At 46.7% G+C, this 25,622-nt stretch overlaps 1 protein-coding gene across 7 annotated transcripts in view; it reads right to left on the bottom strand.

The window, feature by feature from the left end:
• PSD4 (pleckstrin and Sec7 domain containing 4) overlaps positions 1 to 12,667 on the bottom strand; it is a 40,702-nt gene extending 28,035 nt beyond the window's left edge. For 3 of the 7 annotated variants that reach the window (XM_036873429.1, XM_036873427.1, XM_036873428.1), the window contains exon 1: positions 12,536 to 12,660. The gene's annotated coding sequence lies outside the window, so the exon portion shown is untranslated. Of the gene's footprint in view, positions 1 to 9,456; positions 9,509 to 12,535 lie in introns of those variants that run through there. The other 4 variants (XM_036873433.1, XM_036873432.1, XM_036873430.1 and 1 more) reach the window with 4 other exon arrangements.
• Positions 12,668 to 25,622: the final 12,955 nt, after the last annotated feature.

Raw genomic sequence — 25,622 nt, 5'->3', positions numbered from 1 at the left:
GACTTGCAAGGCCCATAATCAAAGGGCCTCAGACCCAGGCCGGCCAGGCCCACAGCGCACAGGGCGTGGCTCCAGCTCGAGCCTTCCTCCAGCTGCACCCCCCAACACACACACACACACACACACACACACACACACACACACGCACACGGAGAGGAGTCCACAGGGACGTGCCTACCAGGCCTTTCTCTGGGCACCCAGAAGTCTGAGATTCTCTGCTTCCTGGACCCATGGAACCTCTACTCCTGCCCCTCCCCGGGGACATCCCTGCTCTGTGCAGCCCTAGACCTGGGGGGAGGGGAAGAGGCAGTGAGGGGGTGGAGAGGCCCTGGACCTGGGGGCGGGTCGACCCCCTCCATGCACGTGCGGTACCCAGCCAGGGCAGGGGAGAGAAAGGGAAGGAGCTAAAGGCTTGGGGCGGCCTCTGCTGCCACATTCAGCAGAGGCTGCGAATCCTAATTCAGAGCTGGACCTCCAGGTCATCATCCAAGTGAGAGGCAGGAAACGAGGACACACTTTATATAACAGTTCATCAGGTGCGGTGTTATGACACTGACATATCCGAACACATCTTGGGGTGGGGGGCCTCCACTGTTCCCTTTTCTGGGGCTCGCAAATGTTAGGGGCAGGCTTATCTCAAGGTCAGTGCAACACAAACCTGGTTCGTTACCTTCCCCAAGCTGCTCCTCCTTCTGTGTGGAGGATTTTACAACACTTTGCCCAGCCAGGTCAACCAGAAACCTAAAGTCGCCTCGGCCTAAACGCAAACACTCCCTCAGGCCTCCAGCCTCACGGGGTGTCCGGCACGTGGCCAGGGCTCAGTCAGCGCCGGCCCCATGCCATCCCAATGCGAGAAGCTGCTGACCGTCAGGAATAAAGCACAGGACCCCTGTCCTCAGGAGCTTCCAATCAAGGGACAGACAGAAAATAAACAGGCGAGGAAGTAATCAGTGTGTGATTATAAACTGTGATAAATGCTGGCGGGGGGATGGGACGGGGAGAGAGGAAAGTGAGCAGTGCGGAAGCTCATTGCGGAGGGAGACCGGGGGCACCACATCCCCGTAAACAGCAGCCAGCAGGTAAAGAGTGTAGGGTGGGCATTTTAGGCAGATGAAACTGCATGTCTCATTTCTTACCCGAGACCGGAAAGGTCTCCAGGAGTGAAGGGAACAGAAAGCCAGCCAGCGTGGCCAGTGCAGCTGGCCTAGGGGAGGGGTGGGAGAAGAGGATGGGGCCAGATCCCGCGGGGTCCCCAGGGCTAAGCAGGGGAGCGACAGGTGTATTTATTTGTAAGATCACCTGCTGCTGCATGGAGAACAGACAGTGGAGGGCTCAGTGAGAGCGGGGAGACCAGGCAGGGGCTCTGTGACAGTCCAGGGGAGGTGGGACAGTGGTTTGGAGGGCAGCAGAAATGGCAGAGAAGGTGAGACAGAGGATGTGGGATCTATATCGGGGATGCTTGGCAGAATCTGCCATGTAAGTGATGAGAGAGAAGTCAAGGTCAACTTCTAGATTTCTGGCTTGAGCAACTTGGATGGGTAGTAATGGTATTTGCTGAAACGGGAAAGATGTGGGGAGATGAGGCTTCAGGGAGCAAACCAAGAGTTTCATTCTTTAAATATTAGGTTTGAAATTAAGCTGATAGCAAATTTCTCAACTTAAGTGATAGAAGCCACAAGACAGTGGGATAAAATATTCAATGCGGTGATAGAAACATAACTGTCACCCCAGAATTTCATATGTAATGAAAATATCTTTTAAGAACAAGGATGAGATAAAGACATTTTCTGACACACAAAATCTAAGAAAGTGTGATCCCAAACTAAAGAAAATTCTACAGGATACACTTTAGGAGGAAAGAAAATTCTCCCAGATTGAGGGTCTGAGATGTAAGAAGAAATGATAAGCAAAGAGTGGTAAAGATGCAGTAAACATTAAAACTGTATAAAGCAGGAACAATAATATACTGGAAGGTTAAAATAGAAAGATATAATTTAAAAAATAAATAAATATTAGGTTTGAGATATCTGTGAGATACTCAAGCAGGAGCAGCTGGTACCTGGAGGTGACGGGGGGGCTGGGCTGAAGAAAGGAGCTCCTATGTGACCAGCAGGAAGGTGGCCCAGGCTGGGGGCTGGCGGAGCCTCCCCAGGAGAAGCCCGCAGAAGAGAACAGCAGGGGCTGTCAAGGAGGTAAGAGAAACAGTGTGAGGGTGTGTCATCACCAAAGAAAGACAAGAGAGGAGACAGATAACTTCAGAAGGAGGAAGTGGTCGGCTGTGTCAAACGCTACGGGAAAGTAGAGCAAGATAAGGAGCAAAGTGACCATCGAATGAGGCCACACGGAGGTTACAGACAAGCTGGGGGTGGGGGCTGGAGGCACGATGGGGGCAGAAGCCAGGCGACCATGAGGTGAAGACTGATTAGGAGCCCAGGACAAGGGTCTCCCCCCTCCACTCCCAGCTCTGAACCCATCCCGGGGACCCTCGGCATGCTGGGCTCCCTGGGGCTGAGATGCTGCCGGTCAGGCCGGGCACCAGCGATCGGCTTCCTCCGTGTATTCATGAGTCTCCTTCCTTCCCCTGACTGTGAACTTCTCAAGGGCGAGGACTGGTCCACTCGCCTCTACCGCTACCCAGGTTGTGCAGCAGAGGGCCTGGCTCATAACTGCTCCAAAACCTTCTGATGAATGAATGAGTCAAAGCTGCTCATCTTCTGACCCTCAATCACATCAAGCAGCACCGTGGGAAACGGACTCTGCCTCTCCCCTCTCCTCCCGGGCAGCGGGTCTTATACGTGTCTGGTGTGTGCATGTGCGGCGATTTGGGGTGTGGCCGGGGCGGTTCCTGCTTACAGCAAACTCCTCCAAGAGACTCCCAGACTCCTGCAGCCACCAGCTCTGGTCCGTCTCCTAGCACTTTCACCTCCTTCCCAAGATGCAAGGAGCAAAACTGGATGGGCGGGGAGAAGGGTGGTCCTCAGGCAAGGAGGGCCTTCAGCTCACAGGGCGTGTGGTTCAGTGTGGGCAGGCGTGGGGCAACTAGCTCCTGCGCCCAGAGCCCCTGCTGGCGGTGAGCTTTGATCTTTGGTGCCCCTCCCACTTCTGGGGGTCCCCGCCCCCTGTCCCCCTCCCCGGGGCCCAGCAGACACGCAGCCTCTGGACCCAACCACAGCCCAGGGGCAGGCAGCCTTGCCAGGCAGCCCCTTCCTGCCTCCCTTGAGGTGAGTGACTTCCTGTTTGCCCGCAGCGGAAGCTGCTCGGCACAGGTGGGGAGGTGGCATCTCACACACTGAGCGCGGATGGCGGAGTGGAGCCCACCTTCCAGGAGAGGAGCTCTGGGGCTTTCAGCACACAGCCTGCCCTCCTGAGAGGCAGAGGGGTGAGAGGCGGGAGGCAGCAGAGGAAGGGAATGGGCACCTGACTTCTAACCACCTTGTACAGAGGGCCCCTAGGGGCTGACACTCACAAGGCCCTTTACAAGCAGCATCTCCAAACCCTAGAGTCTGGGGTGGGGGTGGGGTGTTATGATCCCCACGCCACAGAACAGATGAAGAGACCGAGGGTCAGAGCAGTCTCTCAGGCTGGACTTGAACCCAGGACTGCCAAACCAAATGCACTTTCTGCTATACCCTGTTGCCATTTACACGCTGCTGCTATGAAGGAACAGGATTGCTTTCCAAGCGAGCAGGGCTCCTCACGGCCCGGCCTGAACTCATTTCTACAATGCAGAGCTTATGAAAACTCCAACAGTGATGGAACTCACTGCCATCGTTCCGGGGGGTACCGGCTACCAGGCCGGGGGAGAGCTGAGGCCAGAAGCACCTCGACGGGCCCCCACGTCCCTGAATTTGTCACTGTAGAGGTTCTGTCCTTTAGGGAGGCCTGGGCGTAAGGCAGACACCTGCTCCTTCCTCCAGAAAATGCCCTTTTCCCTCTTAGCTCTCAGGCCTCCACAAGCCTGGGCCCTCAGGGAGGACAGACAGGAGGACACCTGCCTTCCTAAATATTCCTCTGCCAGATTAGATGGTGACTGTCCCACTGGCCAGCAGCTGGGAGGGAGGGCCAGGGTGAGGGCTTCTAGGGACTGAGCCCATGGCAGGGGCCACTGGTGCCCCTCCCTAACACCTGTGGTCTTAGACTGGGAGGGAGAGGTCTCCCAGAGGCAGGGCCTCACGGGCCAGCGGTAGCACCATCACCAACCGCCCTACACACATGGGCACCAAGGCTGCCCTTGTTTTCCTGGGCAAGGGCAGGAAGTGATTATTACAAAAGTGAGTGACAAGCTTCTATCTCTTGGACTTGGTTGCCCAATCCCGTGGTGGGTACAGTAACCTTGGGAGGCGTCCCTACCCAGCCTGTGGACAGGTGCCCAGGCCACCACTCCCTGGCCTTCTTATTCCTTGGCACCAAAGTCCGGCCCCAGCTGCTCTCTCCCAAAGCCACCCTGTATTTTCAGATTAGCATTTTCCCTGCAGCCACTTGTCACAGGTCTGTCCTTCTTAGGTAAGCAGAGAGTAGGGCTCTACAGTTATTCACATCTGTCCTTGAGCCCCCTGGGCACCCAGAAGATGCTTACAAACATCTCTTGAAATACATGTGCATTAAGATACTTCTAAAAGCAAAAAATGCTCACCACCTCAGCATCCACCAGGAACCAGATAAAGAAATTATGATATAACCATAGAACCATAGAGCGAACCTCAGCAACCTTGAACTATCTTGTTTTTGAAGAGTATTTCATGAAGTGGAAAGATTCTCACGGCATATTATTAAGTAAGAAACTTGATTATACATTCAGTATGGTCTCAATTTTTTAAAAAATGTGTGTATTTAGGCAATGAAATACCAAAACACTGGTTGATAGCGGCTATCTGTGTGTGGTAACAATGGACGTGATGTTAAGTTCTTTATGTTTTTTTGGTGTGTACCTGCTGTTTAAAAATAAATACGTATGTACAGGGCTTCCCTGGTGGCGCAGTGGTTGAGGGTCTGCCTGCCAATGCAGGGGACACGGGTTCGAGCCCTGGTCTGGGAGGATCCCACATGCCGCGTAGCAACTGGGCCCGTGGGCCACAACTACTGAGCCTGCGCGTCTGGAGCCTGTGCTCCGCAACAAGAGAGGCCGCGATAGTGAGAGGCCCGCGCACCGCGATGAAGAGTGGCCCCCGCTTGCCGCAATTGGAGAAAGCCCTCGCACAGAAACGAAGACCCAACACAGCCAAAAATAAATAAATAAACAAATTTATTTTTGAAAAATAAATAAATAAATAAATAAATAAATACGTATGTACAAAAAACAAATAAATAAATAAATATGTATGATGTTTGTCATCAGCAAAAATAAATTAAATTTGTTGAATTAAATAATGATTGAATTTCTCTGCTCACTTTAAGACTGGGAGGTTCTTTGCCAACCCCTCTACCCACCAGGTTGCCAGTGGACGACTAGAGTGAGACGGGGGCGGGCCTAAGAGGGTCTGCGTGGGTATTTGTTGTTTCTGACCCTTCACTGCTACCACCGCTCGACTGGCTGCAGGGTGACCTCTCTGATGTTGGTGTAGGGACCTACTCGGAGCCCCAGAACTGGGATGAAGTTTGAGATGAAGACATTTGAGATTTGACAGTTACAGTAAGAAGCCTTCTCAGAGTTTTCCTTATCTGACTAAAAGCAGCAAATTCTGAGAAATAAGGCAGCCATAAATTCCTTCCGCAGGGCAGATCTACTCCCAGAAGGGAGAACTCAATAAAATCTACCCCGAACCCCTTCTCTAGGAGAGATTTATGGCCCAGAAGGAGACTGCAAAAACACTCACACCTGTAGAGACCAACATTATCACTACTTTGTCATTTCTCATTTGTTCTAAAAACCCATTTGTCTTTGGAAAAGAAACCTATTGGTTCTTCCCAGAGAAGGCTTTTTCTCCGTGCTCCCTTTCCCCTACTAATTTAGGTATATAAGCCTTTAACCCTTTAACAAGCCAGCTACTTCTCTGACTGGCTCCCACGTGCAGGCCAATAAACCTTTTTCTACTGTTAATCTTTTGCCAGTTTAATTCGCAGGTCCCAGTTGACAGAATCTTAGAGGGCAGAGGAAAAGTATTTTTTCCCCCTCTCCCACATAGCGAAGATTATCTCCTCCATGAATCCACTAATCTAAAGCTGTGTTTGCCTAAGTAGGCATATGGTACACATAATAAACATTTTTAATAGTTAAGCATGTATTTGAATATGCATTAAAAAAACATGATTTCACAGATATTGTTGCTAAGGATCATGCTAAAGTAAATAATGCCTACTTCATGTTGTTTTTTTCAAATTGTGTGTATTCAGGAAAAATATGAAATAAAATAGTATAGGTGGAAAACTCTTCTGTCAAAAATCATGACAAGCTATGTAAATGAGTGGGCTGAATCCAACCTTTCAAGCAGTTACTCTTTTGGAGGAAGAACGGGGTGGGGGTCGAGGGTCTTCCTTATAATGCTAATTAGCCTTCATCAGCCATTGACTGACGAACAGGAAATTCAGGTGCACAACCAGCGGAAAAGCAAGGCTCTGGTGTTACATAAAAAAGAGAACAGGCGGGCTTCCCTGGTGGCGTAGTGGCTAAGAATCCGCCTGCCAATGCAGGGGACACGGGTTCGAGCCCTGGGCCGGGAAGGTCCCACATGCCGCAGAGCAACGAAGCCCGTGCGCCACAACTACTGAGCCTGTGCTCTAGAGCCCGTGAGCCACAACTACTGAGCCCACGTGCCACAACTACTGAAGCCCAGGCGCCTAGAGCCTGTGCTCCGCAACAAGAGAAGCCACCACATGAGAAGCCCGTGCACCACAACGAAGAGTAGCCCCCGCTCGCCGCAACCAGAGGAAAGCCCGCATGCAGCAACAAAGACCCAACACAGCCAAAAATAAAATAAATAAAAATTAAAAAAAAAAAACTTTATAAAAAAAAAAAGAGAGAACAGGTATATGCTGACATAGCGAAGGAGGGAGACAAAACTCAGAGGGGGTTTTGTCTGGGCCCCCCCCCACCCCCAAAAGGTCAGTGTTACCCTGGGGATGCTCACACATAAGCCTGCCCAGAGCAACAAAGCCCTAGGCTCCCCGGTGCCCTCTCTGTGCCAGCTGGAACAGATCATGTCTATCAACAGTTGCCCACAGGGACAGAGCGGGCAGCCTGGCTTGGCAGCTTCCAGCAGGAACAGCCCTGGGGCCCCGAGCTCCTCCCCAGGGAGACAGCCCACACACCTGTGCTTCCGGAGGCCTCTTCTCTCCTGTCTGCCTCAGCCCTTCCACTCATCCTCCAAGGGCACACTGAGAGATGCCAGGAAGGCTGGGACCCCTCGTTGGCCGTCCTTGTTTATAAGGACCCCCGCCCCACCCCTGCCCAGGTTCCCAGGCTGAGAGGATGCTTTCCTGAGATTGTGGAGCCAGCAAAGGGCAGAGTTCGGAAGTGCATCCGTGCCTCCTTGCTGGTCCAGCCTGCCCGTCCACTTCTCAAGCCTGTTCATCCACAACCCGGGGCTTTGTTCCACTGGGGCCTCTTTTGCCCTTAATGCTCTCCCATGGTGACCTCATCCACTCCCACACGTTCATCTCCTACCCACTCGCTGAAGGTTCATGAACCCTCCCCAGCCCAGAGTCCTAAATGCCAACGGAAATCCTCCAGCCAGGTGAGCAGGACTTCAGAATCCACAGGTGCCCGATAGCCTGTCCATACGCCCATGAGCATGCCTCCACCCCCCCCCCCCCCACCCCGTGCCCAGCCCTGCACTCCAGGTCCTGTCTGCAGCATCGCATGTGCCCCGTTTCCCAAGTTAGCAGGCACCCTTCATGCCTCCAGCGCTCAGTCCTGCTGGTTCTCCCTCCCGGGCAGCCCCACTGCTCCTCACCTATCTGGAGAACCCCAGGGACCTCCTGCCTCTCAGGTTCACATCCACAGTCCATCCCAATTCTCCTCCAGGAGATCACTCCTGCCCTTGAAAATCCTTCCTGGCTGACCCCCACCCCACTACCTCTCCTCATGGTCTTTAGGGAAAACCCAACACGGGCATTTGAGACCCCCAGCCTCTCCTAGGACCACACACACCCAACCCTGAACCACACCCCCAGTCTATGGGGCTCCCCTGAATAGTTGCTGGAAATTTCACACGTTGGCGTGTCCTCATGCTGTGCTTCTGGTCAGCTCTGTTCCCTTCCCCATCCTCCTTTCCACCTATCCAATCCTCTTCAACCTCCAGGGCTCACCCCCATCATGCCATTTCTCCAAACAAGCTTTCTAGACCAAGCCACTAAGAATCAACCGTTACGGGCTTCCCTGGTGGCGCAGTGGTTGAGAGTCTGCCTGCCAATGCAGGGGACACGGGTTCGAGCCCTGGTCCGGGAGGGTCCCACATGCCGCGGAGCAAATGGGCCCGTGAGCCACAACTACTGAGCCTGCGCCTCTGGAGCCTGTTCTCCGCAACAGGAGAGGCCGCGATAATGAGAGGCCCGCGCACCGCGATGAAGAGTGGCCCCCGCTCGCCGCAACTAGAGAAAGCCCTCGCACAGAAACGAAGACCCAACACAGCCAAAAATAAATATAAATAAAAAAGAATCAACTGTTACGATAATTCCATAATTCCAACCACGGAAAGCAGTGCAGCAATCAGAAGCAACAAACCGAGTGCCCAGGGAGCAGCTAGATAAATCTTCTTAAAAAATAGCACCGGGTTTAAAAGTAAGATCATGATTTGTAGCGCAATACAACGTATGTAAGTTTAAAATACATGCATATATAAATCAACATCATAAATGTCTCTAAAATAGTCCAGATCCCAGGATAAACATATCATAAATATATCAGAGTAGCTGCTGTGCACAAAGGTAGGGAAGATGGTGAAGGGCAGTCAGTGGGACTAGAGCTGAGGGATGAAGAGAAAATCATCGTAAGACCCCTTATAATTCAATAATTACAACAAGACAAAAATCCAAGTTAAATCATAGGCCGAGGACCTGAACAGTCCACAGAAAGAGAAAGACAAAGGGCTTAAAACATACAGGAGACTCACAACGCCGCTCACTATAAATACCTATTAAAACGACAACGTGATGCCATTTTTTTGGTCTGCCAAGTTGGCAAGAACAGTTTAGAACACCAAGCCGGCATCAATTGAAATCTAAAATACACAGAGCCTTTCAATCAGTAATTACACATTTATGGATTTCTCCTGCTGAAACAGTCACAGAAGTGAGCAAAGATGTAGGTACAAGTATCCTTAATGCGTAGTTGTCTATCACAGCAAACAAACAGATGAAAATGGGGAAAACAATTTAGAAGACCATAAAGGAATGGCTAGATAAATATGTTAAATCCATTCAGTGAGATAGTACACATTTATTTTAAAAGAATGAAGCACATCTATATGTCCTGAATCTGAATAAGTAAAAAAGAAGGGGGGCGCGGTACAAGGTACAGACCTGAGTATTCTTTTGTTGTTTTTTTTTTTGGCCTCCTGCACAGCACACGGAACTTCCCCGACCAGGGATTGAACCCCCGTACCCTGCCGTGGAAGCGCGGAGTCTTTACCACTGGACCATCAGGGAAGTCCCAGACCTGAGTATTCGTATTCTTATTATTTGTGTAAAAAAAAAGAAAGAAAAGAAAAAGTATAATACGTATATGCTCATTTACAAATAGAACATATGTCTGCAAGTATTCTCAATTGCCTCTAAAGAAGATTGGGAATCAGAGGACAGTAGAAGGAAGGAGATTTCTCACTGTGTTCCTTAAGGGCTGTTTGAACGAACGCTTGTAGAAAGATTTTTAACACAGGCAAGTAGTACTTTTCAAAATATTTTTAAAAGAATTTTTAACCCATGAAAATATTATCTTAAAAAACAGCAAAGAAGTGGAATGCACCCATAAGTCCTGCTGTCTTCTCTCTAACCAGCCCCTGCTGTGAGGCACCCTGGAGACCCTTTCTACTGCAGACAAACATTCCTTCAGCCAAAACCTCTCTCTCTCTCTTTCAGAGCACTTGGCTCTAAAACTGCACCACTTGATTATAAATCCTGATTCTTCACTTACTAGCTGTGTAAAAGTGGGCAACTTTCTTATTCTCGCTGGGCCTCAGTTTTCTCATCTGTGAAACGGGGTGGTCCATACATCACAGACGTGCTGTGAGAATGATTTGTGTTTGCACATGAAGTGCTCAGGGGAGTCTGGCATATAGTACATGCCCGATATCCTCTCCTGTTTTCCTTTTAAGTCTACTAATGAGATCATTCTTTTGAAAAACAGAAGATTAGTGGAATTTTCCTAGAAGGCAACAGTTTTTCTCCCCATATCAAGTCTTTACTGATTTGGAAAACTTGGTGTGTACCTCCCACTTTAGCCCATGTTGTTTGGATGGATGCTGGGTATAAGGAAAGCAAGTGATACCTCTCCTGCCAAGAGACACACTCTCCATCTCTGGTGATCGCCTGTTCCCCTGCTAGTGTAAACCTCCAGGCCTGACCCTGAGTTTTCTCGGCAGCATGTAAATCTTCCTGTCGCGGCAGTTGAGAGCATCACCTGCTTTCCTGGATGCCTCCGGTCAGCAGGCTGAGCCCCGCCCCTGCCTCCTCTAATGAGAGCCTCAGAGATGCCTGCTCACCTCTCAGAGGCACCATGGCCTCCCTCCTGTTCAGCAATGCCCAGCCTGCTCCAGCCTCCTTCACGTCTCAGGGCCTTTGCACTTGCCGTTCCCTCTGCCTGGAATGTTCTTCCCCCAGCTAGTCACATGCCTGTGTCTTGTCTACATCCAGCTCCTCCGCACAGCCTGTCCTGACCACCCTATTGAACCCGGGAGCCCCCCTCACCTTCTAACCCCTTAAGCTGCTTTGCTTTTGTTCACAGCATTTATCTGACATGACATTAAAATTGCTGTTGTTACTATCCATTTCTCTCCACCAGAAAATAAGCTTTAGAGAGGAAAGACCGTCTTGTTCAGCGATGTATCCTTAACACCCAGAACAGTGCCTAACATATGGGCCCTCAGTATTTGTTGAATGAATGAACAAATAATCGAGTCAACAGGATATGTCTTCTGGGGAAGCTTAAATCTCCACCTCAGATTTAAGCCTCCCAACAAGAAGGACATTCTCAGGACTCCACAGGGGGGCTACTCACCACTCATCCTTTATTCACTGATCCCTTGTAGGCAGCTCATAAGTCCCTGTTCATGGTCACAGAGGACATCCTATCCTGTGCCCCCAGAATTTGAGGGCCTGAAGATGGTACCATTTTCCCACCTCATTTAGAGAGCCTGCTTGCTACCTTTTCTAGCTCAGGGCCGAGTTCTCTGATTTGTTTCACGGTCATGCCCATCATCATCCTGTTTTGTTTTGTTTTACAGCACTTAATCACTCTCTGAACTAATGTGATTCATCTGCTTACTTGAGTTATTTTCTCTCTCCCGCAATTCACGTAAACGAGAGCAGCTGTATTCCCAGTGCCTTCATGCCTGATTAGTGGTTGGCACTCAGTAAATATATGTTGAATGAATGGATGGATGAATGAATGAATGAATGAATGACCCTTCTTCAGAACCCTCACATAAAGGAAGAAAGAAATGAATCACTCGGCACTATCTGCTGTCTAAACCTGACCTTGATGTTTCTTATGTAGAGGGGCTCAGAGACATCCAATTAGTTGTTAATTACATCCAATCAGCTCTGGGCCAGGGGAAGGATTGGGTTAATGAGGTTCAGGGGCAGGTGGAGCCCCCAGGTGCCCTGGCCTTCACGTTGATGCTGCCCACCTGACCTAGACATGCAGGCCATGGACACAAGGGCCTGGGTCAGCACATTTAGCAAAGTGGGAAAAAAACACCTGCAAGGAACTCACAGCCCTGGCTCCACTGTTTTACTGAAAGAAGCTAAACTCAATCCTAGAGCCAGAAAGAACCCTAGAGGGGAAAGTGAGTTTGTCTGCTGAGCAGACACTAGTTACCTTCTTAGGAACCTCTGGTGTTTTCTGACCAGACACACCCAGAAGGGCCAAGGAGAAGGGCCAAGGAGAGGGGCTAGCCTCCAAGGGAGTGGGGAAGAGCTGCGTTCTCCTCCATCCCAGTGCGCTCCTGGCGGAGGCCGCCTGCCAGACTGGCCAGGCTCCCAGCAAGCAGGGAGCAGGGAGGAGGGCCCCGCCGGGTCACCGGCCTAGGGGCCACTGAGGCCAACGGGAGATAAGGAGTTAGGCTCTCGGTGTCGCCCAGGTCTGACGCTGGATGGTTTTAAGGGCTCCTCCTGCAACCAGGTGCACCCCGCCCGGCTGGAGGAGCCACCGCAGCCCAGGCCGGCCAGTATGACTCTCCCAGTGAGCGTCCCCCTGCTGTCGGTGGCCCCGCCCCCTGATGAGGTTGAACGCTGAGGACCCCACCAGCCCCACTCGCTCTCGCCCCCTCGGAGCCTCTTGCCGCTCTCCCCGGCTGCGCAGATGCTCCCTCGCTCGGCGGCGCCCCCAGTGCGCGGCACGCTCTCCGCAGCGAGGGCGGCGCGGGGCCCCACCTGCCCTTACCAGTGTCCCGCTGGGCTCCTACTCCGGCCGCCCGCCCGCCCGCCCGGGCGCCCCATGGCCCGGAGCCCAGGCGCGGGCCGGGGACGGCGGGGAACGCGGAGCGGCGGCTGCGCGGGGGACCAGGCCGGTCCAGCTCCGGCGCGCGGCTCGCGCGAGGCACTGGGTTTCCGGCGGGGAGACGGAGGGCGGTGGCCGGGCCGGCGGCGCGGGGCGGGGCGGGCGAAGCCGTCCGACTGGTCTGACGGCGGCGGGCGGGCGTCTCCTGCACGACCTGCGCTGTCCCCGTTGGGCCGCCGGCGCCCCGAGCCCTCTCTCCGGTGTCTTCCTCCAGCTCAGAAACCAGCCGGAAACCCAGGCCAGCCCCAGACGGGTGCAGGCCCCGAGCAGGGTCAAAATCCGAGTCCCTCCAAACCCATTCTGTGCCAGTTCTTTCGTGAGCGCAAGAAAAAACTGCATTATGTGAGCTCAGAATTTCAGCTGTCTGTAACTGTTGACTTACAGACAACTGGTGAACTTTCGGTAGCTGGTTTGGGGATCGGTGGCTTGGAGGCAAATAGTTGTGTCTTGAAACTTCAATTTGTTTTAGCAAACATGTCCTAAGACGTAGTGATGTTGGCAAGAAGCTCTTGTTTTTTAATGTCCCACTTGATGCCACTCTCTGGTTTCCATTTCTGTAACTATATAAGACACCATATGTGAAAATAGAAGTTGATTCCATTTTTCCAGTATAGCCAGTGATATTTCAGCGTCCTTAGAGATTGACAACGTAGAGAAGTCCGTCTCTATGGGATGCTGCAGGTCCTTAAGCAACAACAGCAGCTAATACTTAATTTGAGTGTTATTGATGTGCCAGGCACTAGCTCTCTACCCGTCTTAATACTTAATCCTCACAACCACCCTATAAGGTAGGCAGCTTTCCATATAATGAGGAAACTAAGGCACAGAGAAGGGAAATAACCTGACCAAGGCCACATAGACAGTCACTACCACACAATGCTGCTGCTTTGTCTTTTTAGGATGAGCCCCTGATGCTAGGTCATCAATCCTACAACTTACTAGTAATTCATTTGTTAACGCTACAGACATTTATTGTGCACCTACTGTATGTATGTCAGACACTGACTAGTCACTATGGGATAGAAGGCTGAACCAAATACTCCAAAAGTTTGCAGCCTAGCGGGAGAGATAAGCAGTGATGTGATGTAAACTGGGGCTGGGAGGTGAGGGGTTGCTCCCTGAGGGGAAAAATCCTGGAGAGGAGGGAACCACAAAGGGGAGAGGTCCAACATCTGCCTGCAAACTTCCCTCAAATCCTTGGCTGACTCCTGAATGAACATGCATGGGGCAAGAATCTACATGACCCAAAGGAAAAGTATAGCTGAGCAGAGATTTGAGCAGTTAGTTGCCTGCTGCTGGGGAATTTAGAGTCAAGTCCTGCTATCTTAGAGGGGCTTGGTAAACACTTTGGACTGTCCATTGACACCTCGGAATGACCACACTTAAGGAGTAAAGACTGCATTCCAGGATTAAGGGATATACCCCAGGATTAGGGACAAGCCAAGAGAAATCTAAAACCAAGCCCCCGCAAAACCAAGTTGCATTTCCAATAATTTAACTTCCTACTAGAACAAAACGTGACACTCTTCAGAGGAAAATAAAAGAATCCAGAGCATCTACAATGCACCATTCACGATGTCTACCATACAATAACAAAAACAACAAAATAGTAGACATTGTGAACAGAAAATGTGAACTATGGTCAAAAGGGGAAAAAAAAATCCAGTCAATTAAAATATACCCACTAAAGGAAAACTGTTTTCCTCTATACTCTCAGTACTTCTGACACCAAATATGTGGGTTTTCCCCTCATATTAATCAATTCTCCAACTCTTCAGACCAACAGAGTGTCCTACAATTTAATTATGACACTACCCAGAGTTAGTGCAGACCCCACAGGTTAAAGGCTCAGTCTCACAAGATTGCCCCCCATTGCAAGTCCCAGGTTGTCACCTGTACTTCTGACCCACTGGCTATAAATTGAGGACTCCCAGGACCCCCTCCTCAGGTTTGTTAATTGCTAGAATGGCCCACAGAACTCAGGAATCACATTACTTACTATTACCAGCTTATTATAAAGGATATAACTCAGGAACAACCAAATGCAATGAATACATAGGACAAAAAAAGACTGCAGAGTTTCTATACCATCTCCAGGCACACCACCCTCCTGGCACATGGACGCATTCACCAATCCAGAAGCTCTTCAAAACCAGTTGTTTAGGGTTTTTATGGAGGTTCCATTACGTAGGCATATGATTGATCAAATCATTGACCACTGGTGACTGAATTCAGTCTCTAGCACTTCTCCACTCCCTGGAGGTCAAGGGGTAGGACTGAAAGTTCCAAACATCTAATCACATGACTGGTTCCCCTGGCAACCAGCTCCCATCTATAGGAGCTTTCCAAAAGTCACCTCATTAACATAAACTCAGGTGTTGTTGAAAGCTGCCTGTTATGAATAACAAAAAACGCTCACCTTTGTCACTGCAGAGCTATTTCAAAAACTGGGGACAAAACAAACAGACAAACAAACAAAAAACCCCCAAGTATTATAACAAAAGATGCTCCTATCACCTTCTTACTCAGGAAATTACAAGAGGTTTTAGGAGTTCTGTGTCAGAAACCAGGGGCAAAGACCAAATATGTATTTCTTATTATATCACAATATCACACCTACAGACAAATAAGATGTTGGAATCAAAAATTAAAAATAAAAATTAGATAAAATAATTAGATATAATAAAAATAAAGAATTAAAAATAAAAATTATGATAAAAATGTTAGAGAACCTACAGCAAAAGGTAGATATAAAGGGTGAAGAGAGAGGGAATTTCAGCAGAAATATGATCCCCATTATTTTTAAAATAAACAACCAAAAGGAATATAAATATATCTCCTCCAGGGAGGGAAACATCTCTATCTGTATTAACCTGGAATGAAGAGACACCTCAATCTTTCCCTGCCAGAGGGGAGATAGGCAAGTTTGTCACTTTCTGCATAAGATCAGAGCCTCCCAACATTGGGCTTCCTCTGCTATAGCATGGCCCACTGTCTGTGCAGGCAACATCGGGACCTCATCATATCGCCCTGTGGGAATTGGGGTAGGGAGACCTAAGCAACAATGTTCCTCTTCTATTGCTATGAGTCATAAATTATCTCTTATCTTCTGCCAGTGTCTATGAAAACTGTGACATGCTAACTTGCTGGCTTACAAGCAGAGTAAAATCAAATCTCGGATTTTTTCACAGCTCCTGACTTAACAGAGATAAAGAGAAAAATCTTATAAGGAACCAGGGGAGAAAATACACATTGCATATGGGGACCCAATGATAGGAATAATGGCTAACTTCTCATCAGAAACAATGTAGGCCAAAAGACAATGGGACATTGATTTTAAGGGCTGAAAGAAAAAAATCTATTAACTTATAGCTCTGTATCTAGTTTAAAACATGTTTTAAATACAAAGCCAAATAAAGATATTGTCAAATAAATAAAACCTGAGAGTTTTTGCCACCAGCAGATTCACACTACAAAAAAAAAGTGAAGAAATTCTTCAGGAAGATAGGAATGATGTAAGATAAAAATTTGAATCTACAGAAAGGAAAAAAGAACTGGAAATGATAAATTTATGGGTAAATATAAAAGACAATTTTCTTTCTTGTATTAAATGATTTAAAAGTCAACTGACAACTTAGATAAAAAACAATAATATTGGGGGATTTATAACACATGTAGAGTAAGGTATATGACAAGAAAAGCACAAAGCATACAAGGGGAAGGTAAATAAAACCATATTGTTGTAAGGTTCCTATATGTGAAGCTTTATAATATTAATTCAGAGTAATATCAGTATAAGATATAAAAATAACTACTGAAAAAGAGAAGTCAGGAAAGTAAGGAAAAAATAAACAAAAAAAAGAGGGGACACAAATAAAACAAATAGCAATATTGAAAAGTTATCATTAACTACATTAAACACTTCAGTTAAAAGGCAGAACTTGTCAAAATGGCTAAGAAAATACCCAGCCCTATGTTTAGAAAAGACACACTTTAAGTATAAAAGATATACTCTAAGATATAGACAGGTTGAAAGTAAATAGATGGATAAAATATAGTTTGTAAACATTAAGCCTGAGAGAGCTTGGTGTGGTTATAGTAAGTTTGGACAAAGCAGACTTCAATACAAGGAGTATTCCCAGAAATAAAAAGTGTCATTTTATAAAGATAAAAGGATCAATTCATCAAGAAAACATAACAATCCTAAATATGTATGAATCTAACAACAGAACTTCCAAATATATCAAGCAGAAATTAACAGAACCAAAGAGAGAAATATAAAATTCACAATCATAGTTGAATATTTTAACACCTCTCTCAGTAATAAATAAAACAAGTACAAAGTCAGTAATGGTACAGAAGATATAAACATTATCATTCATCATTACCAAATCGACATTATAGAATATTACACCAGCAGCAGGATACATATTCTTTTCAAGTGAACATAGAACATTAACCAAGACCAACTATATAGACTATAAAACAATCTCTAAATTTCAGTGGGTTGAAATTGTATAGATCATGTCTTCTTGATCACAATGAAATTAAACTAGAAATCAACAACAGCACTTTATCTAGAAAATGCCCCAAAATTTGGAAATCAAGCAATATGCCTCTAAATAACCCATGGGTCAAAGAAGAAATCACAGAGAAAATTAGGAAATACTTCAAACTGAAATGGCATAAAGATAGATAAACAGATCAATGTAATGGAAGTAGAGTGTCCAAATATAGGTTCACACATGTATGGTCAATTGGCATCTTTTGGCAAAGGTATGAAGGTAATTCAATGGAAAAAGGAAAGTCTTTCTACAAATGGTTCTGGAACACCTAGAAATCTGTATGGTAAGAAAATGAACTTTGGGACTTGTATCTAGAATATATAAAGAAAATTTCACCTCAATAAAAAATGGGCAAAGGATCTGAATAGACATTTCTCCAAATAAGATACACAAATGACCAATAAGCATATGAAAAGATGCTCAGCATCATTAGCCATCAGAGAAATACAAATCAAAATGACAATGAGATACTACTTCTCGTCCAGTAGGCTGGATATAATAAAAGATAATAACAAGTGTTTGTGAGGATATAGGGAAATTGGAATCCTCATATGCTTCTGGTGGGCTTATAAAATGATCTAGCAGCTTTGGAAAACAGTTTGGCAGTTCCTCAAGGTTAAACATAGAAATACCATATGACCTAAATCCCATTTTCTGCTATATCCCCAAGAGAAATAAAAATACACGTCCACATAAAAATTTGTACTTGAATGTTCATAGCAGCATTATTCATGATAGCCCAAATTGGAAACAACCCAAATGTCCATTAACTGATGAACGAATAAAAAAAATGTAATGGGACTTCACTGGTGGTGCAGTGGGTAAGACTCCATGCTCCCAGTGCAGGGGGCCCAGGTTCAATCCCTGCTCAGGGAACTAGATCCCACATGCATGCAGCAACTAAGAGTTTGCATGCCACAACTAAGGAGCCCTCAAGCCGCAACTAAGACCCGGCACGACCAAACAAATAACTAAAAAAATATTTAAAAAAATAAAATAAATGTCTCACCTTTTTTTAAAAAAATGTAATATATTCATACAATGGAATATTATTCAGCCATACTGGCCCATGAAACTACAATATGGATTAACTTCAAAACTTTATGCTAAGTTAAAGAACTCAGGCACAAAAGATCACATATTGCATGACTCCATTTATATAAAATGTCTGGAATAGGCAAATCTATAGCGACAGAAAGTAGATTAATTGTTGCCTAGGACTGGGGGAAAGGGGAAGTGGGGAGTGATTGCTAAAAGATATGAGATTTCTTTTTAGGGTGATAAAAATGATGAAATTGTGTTGATGGTTGCATAACTCTACAAAAACACTTGTATTAGCCAGGGTTCTCCAGAGAAATAGAACTATTTCTATTCTAGAGAAATAGAAAGAGGATTTATTTATTTATTTATTTATTCATTCATTCATTCATTCATTCATTCATTCATTCATTCATTCATTATAGGAATTCTCTCCTGATCTGGCATCTGCAAGCTGGAGGACCAGGAACCCACTGGTGTAAGTCCCACTCTGAGTCCAAAGGCCTGAGAACCAGGGGAGCCCATGTCCAAGGGCAGGAGATGATGGATCTCTCAACTCAAGAAAAGAGAGCAAATTTGTCCTTCCTACGCCTTTTTTGTTCTATTCAGACCCTTAGTAAATTGGATGATGTCCTCTGGCAATAGTGAGGGCCATCTCCTTTACTCAAGTCTACCCATTCAAATGCTAATCTCTTCCAGAAACCCCCTCACAGACACACCTCAAAATAATGTTTTACAGCTGTCTGGGTTTACAGTATCCATTAGCTCAGTCTAGTTGACACATCAAATTAATCATCACAATACTAAAAACCACTGGAATGTACACTTTAAATTGCATGACATATGAATGATGATATCTCAATTAAACTTTTTCTTTTTTTTTTTTGGCCTTGCCGCATGGCTTGTGGGAATCTTAGTTCCCTGACCAGGGGTTGAACCCGGTCCCCGACAGTGAGAGCACTGAGTCCTAACCATTGGACCACCAGGGAATTCCCTCAAACTGTTAGAAACGAAAAAAAATCCTAAACAATCTTGTCCCTTACCTCACAACACACATAAAAATTAACTCAAGATAGATTATAGACCTAAATATAAAAACCAAAACTATAAAATATCCAGAAGAAAACAGGAGAAAACCTTTGCAACTTTGTGGGTGGCAAAGATTTCCTACAAATGGATAAAAAGACCTGATAAACAGAACTTTATAAAAAAGTTTTAAAATTCTGTTAATCAAAATAACCTGTTAGGAAAATGAATAAGCAAACCCCAGATTGGGAGAAAATATTTACAAAAGATATATCTGACAAAAGAGTCATATTCAGATTATATTCAACTTCTACAATTAATAAATAAAAACTCAATTAAAATAATGGCCAACATGAAAAGATCCTCACATTGCCAATTATTAGGGAAATGCAAATCAAAATTATAATGAGGTGTCCCCTCACACTGGTCAGAATGGCCATCATCAAAAAGTCTACTAATAACAAATGCTGGTGAGAGTGTGGAGAAAAAGGAACCCTCCTACACTGTTGGTGGGAATGTAAATTGGGGCGGCCACTATCAAGAACAGCATGGATATATATACATTACCACGTGTAGATAGCTAGTGGGAAGCTGCTGTATACACAGGGAGCTCGGTGCTCTGTGATGACCAAGAGGGGTGGGATGGGGGTGGGCGTGGGAGGGAGGCTCAAGTGGGAGGGGATATATGTATACATATAACTGATTCACTTTGTTGTACAGCAGACACTAACACAACATTGTAAAGCAATTATACTCCATTTAAAAAAAAAAAGGAACAGCATGGAGTTTCCATTAAAAACTAAAAATAGAACTACCACATAATCCATCAATCCCACTCCTGGGCATATATCCGGAAAAGATGAAAACCGTAATTTGAAAAGATATATACATGCACCCCAGTGATCACTGCAGCACTCTGAACAGGAGACCAAGGGCCCCATCTCTGCACACAGCTTCCTGTGTTTCTTCTCTAAACTGGGATCAGACTTTACTATGCCTACAAAATGTTGCTTCTTCTTGGGAATGTGTGTATTTTTGAAACGAATGATGACAGGCCAGATTTTTCACTGGGGACCTAAGGGCAGCATCGAGTGCTATTTGGGGACACAAGTGCTACCCTAGTGGTACAGAAGCTGAGAAAATAGATGTTCTTTTCCTTTCTTGGAACCTTCTTGGACACCTGGAGAACTGGAGACTCTGGGCTTATCTGGAGAGATTGCCTTTGGCACAGACATTGACGGATAAGGAGAGGAGGGAAGTGGAGGGAGATGGGGGATGAAGGTTGTGACAGACATGAGTGAGGGTCCCCCACTGGGTCATCCAGAAATACTGGGTGGAGAGTGGCTTCCTATCAGAGGATGGTGAGGGGCTTAAGGGGGAGCTGGATCAGGACCACGACACGCAGGTGGTGTGATCTGCTTTGCTTCCACAGGCTGGAGACATCTGGAGACACTTGGGTTATAACATTATTAAAACGGTTTTTATAGAGAGCTTTTATACAGAGTACTTTCACATATGTTATTTAATCGTCCAAACGACTCTGAGAAGTATAATGATTTTGGTTTTTCAAATGAATAAAATGAGCCTCAGGAAGCTTAAGTAGCCCTACCGAGATTTTTGTGGTTCTCACAACAGGGACACAGAGACACCAAATTTGTCCTCGCAGACCCCCATATCTACCCCAGGAGAAGGAACCGTTATTTTCCCAATTCACCCCACAACACACAAGAAAGAAGACAAAAACTGGAAATACCAATTAACTATGGGAAAATACTACCAGTTATGCGTGGGTATTTGAACTGGTTTCCACTCCTGGCTAAGCTCGCTAGGGGGCGCTATGTGTGTCATCTCCAGCACCTGGAACTGACGCGGAATCCTTGCTCCATGAAGGTTGTTGAATTAATAATCAGGCACTGAGGTGGGGAAATGTCCTTGCCCTAATGGAGCTTGAGATGTAGTAGGGGAATAGACAAATAAGCAAACAAGCAAATATATAACATGTCAGAAAGTAATCATTGCTAGAAAGAAAAATAAACAGGCCACAGAGAGAGCGAATGAAAGAGTCACAGGTGGCTTTGGGTGATAGAATGCTATTTTAGGCAGGATAGTCAAAAGAGACCTCTCGGATAAGGTGCCATTTTTGCAGAGGTCTCAGTGAAGAAGATGAAAAGGGAAGAGTAAAAGGGAAATGCACATGAAATTAATATACTTCAGAATGTATTTGCAATAAGTTTTACAGGTATCCCCCGCTTTTCGAAAGTTTGCATTACACCGCTTCTCTTTTACAGAAGACTTACTTAGTACCCGTTTTCACCAATGGAATCCGAAGAGGATTTTCGCTTTTAAAAAAAAAGGAGAAAAGCAAAAATAGCAACAGCGTTTGTTTTGTAGCTAGACGTTACAGAGGCAGCACACACTCCAGAAGCAGGAGTAACACCTAAGCACCCCTGAGCTCCTTCCCTGGGAACTATACTCAGCATCTCAGCATCAAGGCGCCGTAGCTTTGAACTGTGTCTGTGAGCATCTGTGCTTTATCTCAATTTATTTTGTGCATCTGTTAGCAAGATGTGTCCTAAGCTAATTTCTTCTTCACTTTACGCCATTCAGGCTTATGAAAGGTTTCACAGGAACGCTCTACTTCAGGACAGGGTAGAAACCTAAAATCAGTTTCAGGTAAGTGGTCAGGTGCTCTGGGGGTTGCAAAATGCAAAACACTTAGTCCCTACCTTAGGTTATTCAGGGGACGGCTAAAACATGCCCACCTGGAAAGACCTCATCAGTATTATGCAAATCAGGGTTCTGGACCACGGGTCCTAGTGGAAGTTTCAAGAAAGTGGGCTTAATGAGGGCTGGCATGGATGGTCCTCAATGCCTTCATGGAAGAAGTTGCCCAAGAGCCTGGATTTGAAAGTTGAGTAGGAATTAGTTGGTGCAGAGAAAGAGAGTGGGCACTCCAAATTAGGGCACAAGGTGGTGGAAGGGTATGGGATTCAGAGTTTCCAAAGCCTGTTCCTGCCTTAGGACAGACTATAATGCTAGCCATCACTAGCCAAGCCCAGCAGGATCTAGCCCCTGCCTACCTCTCCCCCGTCCTCGTGCTCCGGCCACATGGCCTGTGATGCAAGGAAAGAAAACATCCATGACTCATAAGGAATGCTGCCAAGGAGAGAGAAGAAAGTGGCAGAGTGACTCCATCACGGCCCATGGAAGGGGGTGCCTGAATCCAGGACATAGAACTCCCCTCCCTTTGCAGGGAGACCCTCAGAGTGGAGGTGGGGTAACAGGAGCAGCTGTCTGAGTTCACTGGCCACCAAGATCATTCCTCTGCTCTGACTTCAAGTCAAATTTTCCGAGTCATCTGACTCTGCGTGGACTTTCCCTGGGGAGAGGACGCAGGCACAGCTGTTCATTCTATGGATCCACTCCTCATGGTAATGAGGGTCTTGGCTTTTTTGTTTTTCTATTACGGAGAGCTCCAGCCAGCACCCTCCAACATGAAAAAGTGCACGTCTCCCTTGCAGACATGCCGCAGGGGTTCCTGTGTTGAGTTCTGGCAAGGTGGGTGTGTGTTCTTTCCCGGGTGGAGGTGCGGGTGGGGGGGGGGGTGTGAGGTTAATTCCACATGTCAATCAATCATCCAGGTAAGCGGTCCTCAGCTGGAAACAGGACTGCGATATGTTGGCTTTCAAGCAGGTGTAAGAAGACCCTTAGAATCTCTCAGGTCACACCCTTTGGAGAATAGACATGGATAAAAGACAACATTTGCTGGGTGCTTGTCAGGGGTCAGACTCCTACGTGTAAATAGCCCAAATCAGGACTAAACTACAGCTCAATTGACAGGTGAATGAGAATAAACTTTCCCTGGAGTGAAAAACCAGGTTTTTCTTAGGGAATCTTTGAAAGACTAAATCTTCACCCCTGAGAGCATAAACTGAAATAGTTATTTGTCTTCCCAAGATTTTTCCCAAAACTAAGACTTTCCCCCCCCCCCAAAAAAAAAGAATAATAGGACTATCTTCAGGAAAATGCTGACCTCTGGTGGACATTTCTTGAACTGCGTTTTTAACCCCCCTAGTCTGGGTAACAGCAGTAGACCCAGAGGCAAAATTTTCTTTTGAAAGTTGAACATCTCTCTAAGTTTTCTCAGGCTAAGAGCCCCAACAGAAATAGGGTATTTCACTATCCAAACTTTTCTGAGAGCTGGGTTTAATATCAAGCATGTTGAGATCTGCCATTATGCCTTAGGGATTTCATCATTATGTGAAGAGAAAACACAAAGTTATTTGGTTTCCCCAAGATCTGCAAGAATTTTGCCCTGATTTAACACCTTCAGTTATAGCACAATCTACGTCCCCCCAAAATTAAGCTCAAAGTGTCTTAACAAGACTAAGAAAATAGAAAACCTTCTTCTACTGAAACCAAATCCCCCTAAAACTGAGTTCCTCTGCCGAGTTTATGATTAACCTCTCTATCCAAAACTGTATTATTCCCTTTCTTGTCCCATACCTCTCCCCCAACAAGACTGAGGAGTATCAAAGAAAAGAGAGACTGTAACCAAGCAGGAGCCTATGGGGCCTTCCCCGAACAGACCCACCCTGGCCCCCCGCATGTCCTCTGCTGACCTTTGGAGCTCTCTGACCCAGAGATTCCTGCTGTGCTACTGAGTGACATCGCCTACACACAGGAGCTCCCCTCCCCCAAGTCCCCTTGTCCTCCTCTCCTTCTAAGCAGAGACCTGCTACCGTGTAGCCTCTGGACGGACCCCTGCTGTGATGTACCTCCCCGAAGGCATCACCCAGTAAAGCTTGTGTGTGCTGCTGCCACCTGGTGGTCAGATCTTTTTCCTCGATCAGCCTCCAAATACCTCAAGCCTCCTAGACTCTGAGGCCTTTCCCTTTCTCTAAGTTTTCTTTTAAAACTTCCCTGGTCCGAGTCCTCTCTCTGCTTAAATTTTCTGACCAATGAAATACGTTAATCCCTACTGAGATGTCAGTGGCCAATTTATTTATTCACCAAATATTTATGGAGCACCCAGTATCTTCCAAGCTGGGTACTTGGGATACACCATGGAACAAAACCGATGAAAGCCCTGCGTGTGTGGAGCTGACATTCTAGCAACATGAGGGCGGCTTAAAGCTTTTCCTCTCTTAAAGAACATTTCAAGCCAAAATGAGGAGATATTAAGAGGGGAGTTTTCGGTACCGTCAGGGAGCTACCGGGAGGGATAGCAAGGATGTGGTATGGGTTTGTAATTACAAGAGTCGGTTTAACAGAAATGCCAGAGCTTAGACATGGTATGAGTGCTTCCTTTTAAAGCAGAGCTGCTCAGACTGTAAGATGCACCCAACCACCTGGAGACCTGGTTGAGAGGAAGACCCTAAGACAGTAAGTCTGGCGTGAGGCCTGGGATTCTGCATTTTAACTCCCAGATGAAGCTGCTGCTGTGCCATGGACCACCTTTTGAGCAACAGGGCTTTCAAACAGATTGATTCCTCTGAGCACTGATTCCTGCAGGATTTATACTAGTAATCAGAACATTCCTACCAACCACAGAAAGTTGTTGCAAAGATTAAATAACTCAGCCCTTTGCATCGGCTGATTTCTGCATCAGAGGTAGGAAAACTGAGACTCCAAGACTTTAACTAACTCATCCACGAGCACAGTTGCAAAACAGGAGAGCCAGGAAGTGGCTCCAGAGTTCCAGGGCTCAGGTGCGTGCATGGCTATGTGACCGCCTCGCCTGTTGCTGACCTACAGTTGGCTGCTTAACCAGATCGCATGGTGTCTGAGCCTTGGGCTTCACCTCCTGTTTCATGAGGGGAGGATGGCTGTGGAGCCTCACAAATGTTAGCTGCTATTGTCGCCGTGAAGCCTGGAAGGGTTTTCCGCCTTGAACGCCCTCCTTGTACCAAGATTGAAAATACATCAGCCACGCTCACACTCTTATCACACACAGCGTTTCACTCATATTGTCTCACTTCATCGTGTATTGTCCCCGTGGGGCAGGTGGCTCCTTCCGTTTTACACACGAGGAAGAGAAAGCTGAGTGATGGGGCGACCTCACTGTCTTCTTAGGATCTGGGATCTAGGCGAGATCTTAAAGATTTTCTCCAGTCAGTTGCCCTTTTTTTTTTTGGCCGTGCCACATGGCTTATGGGATTTTAGTCCCCGGACCAGGGATCGAACCCGCACCCTCGGCAGTGAGAGCACGGAGTCCTAACCACTGGACCGCCAGGGAATTCCCAGTCAGTTGCCTTTTAACCTGCTCAGTTTTGTTTGTTTGTAGCAATGACATCTCTTCTTCAAATAAAGCCCTGCAGGGAAGTCCAGTTTGGGAAGCA

This window comes from Balaenoptera musculus, chromosome 13, assembly GCF_009873245.2.
Source record: "Balaenoptera musculus isolate JJ_BM4_2016_0621 chromosome 13, mBalMus1.pri.v3, whole genome shotgun sequence".
In the NCBI taxonomy this organism is placed as follows: domain Eukaryota; kingdom Metazoa; phylum Chordata; class Mammalia; order Artiodactyla; family Balaenopteridae; genus Balaenoptera; species Balaenoptera musculus.
Note: the sequence above shows the minus strand (reverse complement) of the source record. Positions and strands in the feature narration are given on the sequence as shown.